This window comes from Schistocerca serialis, unplaced genomic scaffold (assembly GCF_023864345.2).
Source record: "Schistocerca serialis cubense isolate TAMUIC-IGC-003099 unplaced genomic scaffold, iqSchSeri2.2 HiC_scaffold_1420, whole genome shotgun sequence".
Taxonomy (NCBI): Eukaryota; Metazoa; Arthropoda; class Insecta; order Orthoptera; family Acrididae; genus Schistocerca; species Schistocerca serialis.
This window is the reverse complement of record NW_026047648.1, coordinates 4,140,485-4,148,654: the sequence shown is the minus strand read 5'-3', so window position 1 is coordinate 4,148,654 and position 8,170 is coordinate 4,140,485.

Below are 8,170 nucleotides of genomic sequence, written 5' to 3'. Positions count from 1 at the left end.
ACATTTGATAAGCTCTTTTGGTAATTTTCCCATTTTTAAATCCATTTGCAACTACTCAAGAAGTGTCAAAAATTTGGGAATATAAGCAGATGATGACGCGAAAACAACAGGAAAAGTTTTGCAAGGTATAAGTATAAACTCTACCCTTTTCTATCACTACAATGCCACAATTTCTAAATCGGTAGAATCAATGGGCCGAAACAAGAATCAGATATGCAAGAGCAAAACATGAGATTATTTTTGTTGCAAACCTGTATCCAAGTAAAGTCACTGCTGTTGGTCACAGTTAATGAAGCTCTATTAAGTCTGTTTGTATAGAGTTAATTTAAATATATAATAGCATCTTTGAGTCCGCTACTGTAGAAATCCCATGATTTTCATGCAAAGAACATGTCTTGCCATGTTTGGAGCGCATTTTCACCTGGAAAGGAAATTTGTTTATTTATTTATTTAGATCCAACATCAACTGATTACAAAAACTCTTTTTCTAACAACTGTAGCAGCACCACCGTTATGATAGAGGAAGTTAGTTTTGTCCAATATTCTGAGCACAAGGTACAGCCAGGTGTGGGCCAGATTGCAGTGAGTTACGCACACCAACAGTTGCGAAGTAGAATAGAAGCCACAGGGCTGGCAAATTGGTGAAAGAGTATACGTAACGGTTTTGCATGTCGGAAGTCACAGGCAGAAGGGGCCCACTGGCCAACCTAGCGTGTTACGAATATGTGACACGAAGCGGCGCATATGGAAAAACAGGCGCACAGCAGCGTATAAATAGGTATGGGTTTCTAACGAGATTCGTTCAAGTGTGGCAGCTCTCCTGGACGGCGGGGCGTGTCACACCACCACCAACACGCAGCAGCAGATGGGGCGCCAGCATTCCAGTCCACTGCTGGTCGCTGGTTCGACCCTCTGAGGCTGACGCGGGGTCTGCAGCCAGCCAGCCAGCAGCGGGCCACTCCAAGGCTCGCTACCACTGGCAGTCGTCCTGGCTTCCAACGAACGCCAGAGGCATGCGAGGCGAGAGCTGCAGATTCGGATACCGGATCACGGGCGCTTTTTGTCACCACGATCTCAGCCACACCGGTGAGAAGGCCGCAGCTGGCCGCCTGCGGCTCTCACCGAGCGACGCCGAGTCGGCAGGGACGCAGACCGCCGATACGTACACACTGAGTGGAAGAATGCCAACAACATCCTGCACCAGATCAAACAGATTTTGTTACTTTGCAGTAATCCGGCTGCAACGAATTTTTCCTTTTTATATACCGTTTCTCTGTGTGCCATACAGTCGACTACTCATAACATCTCTGTTAAAGAATTATAAGCAGCTGCCTTCTTATCCCCATCACTTTGACATTACAGAACTAAACTTCAAGCATTACCCACCAGATATCTCATAGTAGTATCTAAACTATCGCCGCCTGTGACTGTCATTCTAATTGACACATTTGGCTTCTTTACTTTATGTGGTATGAACATTAATAATCTGTTGTTAGATTCAAAGCTCATCCAAAAATAGTTTATGGCATCTTTCGTGTCTGGGGTGATAATTTTAGTCAGAAAACGAGCACGCGACACATGGCACCTTTTTGGTCATTCTAGGACCCACTTCCTCTTTTTTGTCGTTTTCTGTTATTTACAAGCTATAGCTATTATAATTAGACCACACATTTCGTTGGGTGTTAGACGTCTTCACCTTGTGGCATTGCATGGTCAATACACTATATTTTGAGAGAGCCTCAATATGTCAGAAGTTTGACAACCTAATGTTCTCAGTTTATACAGAATGTGTGCAAACTCCTGTGGGTCGATTCACACTTGACGGGCAAACACGAAACCCCAAAACATCCCATAACATGTCTCAAATGGCAGAGTTTGCACAGGCTGTCAATTGAACTGAACCCAACATCCGGGTTACACAGCAAGCAAGTTTTGACGTTGACAGTGGTGTTGGAAAGGTGTTATCATCTGCTAACAACCGACAATAACCTGTTTTCACCGCTCCCACCAGTTAAGACACCTGTAAATGATCAAGCAATTTGTCAGACTTCACAATTTGGTAGTGTAATGGTTTGTTTGCTGTGTTTGTCAAACATTTAATCTGTTAGACGCGTTAGGGGAGAAATTTTGATTGATGGCAGATTTGACAGGATGTAGAACGTTGTCTGCGTCGATGTTTCGCCAGCTATGTATAGTGAAAAAGAGTCTTTCTCAGAGTGAGTTTCCACAATTCTGGAGAAAACAAAGAAGCTCTGGTAGTTACCAAGCTGGTTGAAGTGTTGAATCTTTCACAGCATTATATAACATACAAAGATATGAAAGGAAAAAACCAATATTCTGCAATGGCAGTGCCATAAATAAAAGAAAATCTGTCCCCTCCTTGTGGTATTTAAGTTAATTTTCATCAGATTTATAATTTCACCCAATTCCTTGTTTTCTTTTACATACGTAGCGCTCTTAAGTCAATGCAAAAATGCAATATCTACCTTTAGTCATTCCCACTGGTGTCAAAATACTTCGCAAGAGCTGCTTCAAAAGTAAGGTAAAATTTCAAAAACTTTGTTGGTAACTGCACGCTTTTGTGAAAAGCCCATCAATTGGAAATAGTGAATTTGACAAACACATTTTATTATTTCATGATCATTAGTCCAATAACTCATTGGCGATAGCTACAATCTCATTTCTTAAGTAACTGACAGCACATCTCCACCCACAGCAATCTTCAGCTCTTCTGAATAGAAAGTGAAGAGTCATCTTCGCTTGATCCAACCACCAATTGGATACTCTTCCTCGTAGTCTTCTGCCTTTGATTTTGCTTTGCAAGGTGGTCTTCTGTAAATCATCACCTTCTCTTGTCAAAATGTCTTCAAGGAACTGGAAGTATATTTGATTCAGGAAGATAAAATTCTTTTGATGCTGTGTTCTGCTACGAAGACATCATTGGTTACGCTTTTGTCTGTGTTACATAATGCATCTTTCGCCAACATAAAACCTGAAAGGTGTCAATTTGGCTCTCATTACTACCTTTTCTGTTCCAGGTCTGAGATGTATAAGATCATTTAGAGGAGCCTTCGCAATCATTCACAGATCCAAGGAGAAAAGGAGGGCAGTTCATGGGGTCATAAAAAAAATTGTGTGTTTCCAAAAATTAATCTTCAAGTTCCTGAACAAATTTTCTGATAAATATAGCACGAAAACAATCTAAAAATGGCAATAAGTTATAGGGAAGTATAAGCTGTACTTACCACAAGTTACTTTTCAGTTGATTCCCTGAGGCCTGCTTCCATAGCCAAAAGTTGATTGACCATATGCGGTTCAAAATACTGATAACAAGTCTTGATCGGCCATTTGGATCGCGTTCGTGCAAGCATTGCCAAAATTTGCTTGACCATTTGGCATTCTAACAACTATGAACAAAACTTGGTCTCCATTTTGAATCGCATTCGTACTTATATGGACGAAAATTGTTTGACCATTAGGCGCTCGAACTACAATGAACATAACTGAACCGACCGTACTACCATGCACAAAATTAGCAGGAAGATGCGGCGTTCCACTCACTATGCACAGAACTTTGATCGACCATATGGAGTGGAGTTCATACTACCATGGACAGAACATGATTGCCTGCACAGCGTTCGAAGTATCATTCGTAAACGTTGCACGACCATCCAGCGTCCGAACCACAGTCTAACATAACAGTCGCGACACTCACTGCTGTAAAAGTTGTTACCGTCTGACAGATGGAGCGACACTAGCGCTCCAAGCGGCGAGTAAGGAGAACGTCAGACGCGTCGTAAGTATAATGTTTGTTGTGGATCATTTCCTACGTAATTTATGAAATATTTGAGTTATTTTCTTGCCTCTAAGGGTTTGTGTAGTATCAGAAGGCTTATGTATTTCTACAAAAGATTCTAAAAAAAGCGCAAGTATGGAAAAAACCGTGACTCGAGTGGCAAGCTAAACACATTCGTGAAGAAACACTTGTGACGTTGCATAGAACTGCAGCTTACCACGTTGATATCAAAAGAATATAAACACACAGATTCACACGTAAGAAGCACAGACATGTACCTCTACATGCAAAAGCGATCGACAGCTCATTTATCGTTCTGTAGGCCTACTGTGTTTGTCATTGTCGTCGCCTGTTGCCACAAGTATGATCTTCATCTTTATATTATTCTAAGTGGGACAAGCAACTGCCAAATAGTGGGAGAAATATGTTGAAAACATTATAATGAGCTGATTACATTTCACGCAAAACCAAACATTTGAATAATTTTCAAACAATCTGTCAGTGAACAAGGTGCTAACAAAATAATGTCATTACACGAAGGAAGCAAGGAAAATTTAGAGACTAACAACAGAAGTGAATGAAATACATACCAAACATTACGCTTTTGTAAGGCACGAATAACTGCACTTAATCTAACCACTTCATCGTCAAAGCAGGTCTGTGTTGACGATTCACAAGAATCTGGCACTGATACCTGGAGAGTTGAACTGGCTGCTTCTGTGTCACAGGACTGTTTTACAGCTTTGGCTGGATTGTCGAATCATCGTCAGTTGAGGTGGCTTATTTGGGATGTCAAACAGTATGGGTACTGCATTCCACGCGAGTTTATTATTGTCTGCGTTCATGAACTGGTTTTGTTCGAAATGTAATGAGCAAAATCTGATATTACTATGCGGCTAAACTGGGTCTTTTTTCATAAGGTCTTCTCGTCTGCTATTAACTAGCCATTTTCTGCTCCTAAAACGAAACATTAATACGTTTGTAGTTTGCAAGTGAGTCCTGACGATACAGTTTAGTAACATGATGGTATATACCTCTCAGGATCCATAGGGAACTTAAAAAGAGACAGCTGTGGTGTCTTTTTCCTGTTGTTGCTGCAATCTATTGCGCTACAAACGCTCCCGCTTGTGAAAACAATTGTAGAAATCAAAATAAACAACCACTATTAGCTTTCACGATCGCGCCGAACTCGCAGTTTAAGTTACTGGCCGCTTGGGGCACTGCTGGCGCGGTAGGCAACAAAAACGAGGCGAAGTGTCGGGACTGTTATGTTAGACTGTGGTCCGAACTACCTTGAACAAAACTTGGTCGACCATACTGACTGTGTTCGCAGTACCATGGCCAAAATTTCCCTGACCATTTGGCATTCCAACTACCATGAACAGAACTTGGTTGACCATATTATCGACGTCGGCACTACCATGGCCAAAAGTTGCTTGAACACACACCATGAAACTGAACACACCCTATGGTGTTCGTAATAATTGAACAGTAGTCGCATGACCATCAATCATTCCTACTAACACGGACAAATTTCACTGACCATGTGGAGATGTTCGAAGTACCATGCACAGAAGCAGCACCAGTCACCACCATGCAGCGTTCGAGTTCTTACAAAACTTTGTCCAATCATATTGGTAGAACGGACAAAACTTGACTGACAACCTGGAGTTCTTACATGGCGTTCCAGCTACCGTGTTGGGAAGTTGGACGAATATATTGATGGCTTTCGCAGTACCGTCACCTACCATACAGCGTTCGTACTGCCATGGCCGAAAGTTGCTTGACCATGCACCATTTGAACTACAACGGATAAATGTTTTATGAGCAGGCGGCGTTAGATATACCGTTGACCACATGTTTGGCGTCCGTGCTACCATGGACAAAAGACTTCTGTTCACCACACGGCTTTACTATCGTAAATGCAAATTCTTTTTCGATTGTCATGATGATAACACTTCTGTTGGTCGTGGGCGATGCTGTTTCTGCACATTACCCAGAACACACAGGAAACCCACTCACGTGAAAATATATTGGATCCAACGGCAACACATTACCTGGCGTCTTTGAGAATATCCCCATAGAAACTGATATGTGACCATGATGCGGTTGTGGCAACAATGATTACCAAAGTACAAAGGGCAGCTAAAACAAGCAGAAAATGATATATCTTCAGTAAACCAGATTTTAAAAAATCGGTAGTGTCACACCTCAATGAGTGACTTCAAACGTCCAGACAGGGCAAGAGCACATAGTGGAACTTGGGCTCAAGTTTAAAAGAATAGTTGACTTTGTACTGGGTACATATGTACCCAGTAGAACAGTTAATTATGGGAGGGAACCTCCACGGTATCCATTAACTGTACAGAAACTTCTAAAGAAACAGCCATTACTGCATAATAGGTGAAGCATAGTGCTATAGGTAGAGGTACGCTGGTAAAACATTTAGCTGCCTACGATGACTACCGCAGCGGAATATTGTCAAGTGATCTTTCACAGAACTGAATGAAATTCTGGTTGTACGTAAAGGCTGTTAGTGTCCAGTCGCTAGCGAACGAGACAGGTACTGAAACTGAGGGTAGCAAAGCAAAAGCTGAAATGCTCAATTCTGTTCTCAAATGTTCCTTTACAAAGGAAAACCCAGGAGAATTGCCCCAATTCAATCCTCGTACCACTGAAAAGACGAATGAAATAAGTATTAGTGTCACTGGTGTTGAGAAACAGCTGAAATCGTTAAAATTCAATGAAGTTCCAGAGCCCGATGCAATTCCTATCAGATTCTATACTGAATTTACAGCTAGCGCCTCTTCTACGGATAATCAATCGTAGATCCCTCAAACAAAAAACTGTGCCCACTTCTTGGAAAAAAAGTACAGGTCACACCCATCTACAAGAAGGGTAGCCGAAATGATCGACAAAGCTACCATCCAAGTTCCTTGACACGGATTTGTTGTAGAATGGGAGATCAAAGATAATGAGGTATCTCGAACTGAATGACCTTCTCAATGCCAACAAGCACGGATTCCAAAAACATTGATCGTGTGAAACTCAACTCGCACTTTTCTCACACGACAAACTGAAAGCTTTAATCAAGGCAGTATTTTTCGATTTCAGAAAAGCATTTGACTCGGTACCACATTTACACTTATCGCACCAAAATTGTATGGGGTATCGGGTGGAACTTGTGATTGGATTGAGGACTCTCTGGTAAACATGACACAGCACGTTATCTCGGATGTAGAATCATCAGGTGTAGAAGTAACTCCAGGTGTGTCCCAGAGAAGTGTGTTGGTATATTGTATATCAATGAGCTTGCAGACAACTTTAATAGTGACCTCAGACTTTTTGCAGATGATACAGTTATCTGTAACAAACTATTATCTGCAAGAAGGTGCATAAATATTCGGGCAGATCTCGATCACGAAAATAGGACTAACAGGAGATATTGAAAGTATAGAGAGAAAGGCGGCACGAATGGTGACAGGTTTGTTTGATCAGTGGGAGGGTGTCAGAGAGAGATACTGAAGGAAATGAACTGGATGACTCTTGAAGACAGACATCTAAACTATCCCAAAAGAGCCTACTAACAAAATTTCCAGAATCAGCTTCAAATCACGACTCTAGGAATGTACTAAAGCCCCCCTATGTACCACTCGTATAGGGATTGTGAGAATAAGATTAAAATAATTACTGAACTCAAGAATATGTGCAAACAATCATTCTTCCTGCGCTCCATATGTGAATGGGAAGACCCCTAATAACTAGTACAATGGGATGTACCCTCTGGCATTCACCCCACGGTAGTTTGCAGAGTGTATATATATAGATGTAGAACTTCAGTTCCCAGTACGGTCAACTGTGTTTTGATGCAGTATCTATTAACACGCCGACTGCCGGATGCGTCGTGGCGGAAGTTTGCCCCGCCAGGCTATGCCGGACCAGAGGCCCTGCCGTGTTGATAATTAATGACCACAGCTGCGCACACTGCAGGAGTTAGCTCCAGGACAAAGGGCTTTCAACTTCAGATCACATCACATCACATCACACACGTGAGGGTCATTCCTCAAGTCGCGGCAGCTACGGTATATCGTGCGAACGTGTGGCAACTCGATAATAGCAGTAAATACATTTGAAAGGCTGTGGCAGACGTCACCGAAATCGACTGCCAGACTGGGACCACAGGCAAGGATGGCTCGTTACTGGCGTCTGAAACGTTCGGCGTGATGTTGGCCGCGCTACGAGACGGATCCTTCCCCCACCGACCTTATTCGGCAGACCTCGGTCCGCACTACTTCGACCTCTTTCCACGACTGGGGAGACCACAGTGTGGGAGGCGCTTTGCAAACAGCACAGATATCCTCACGGCATTTCGGT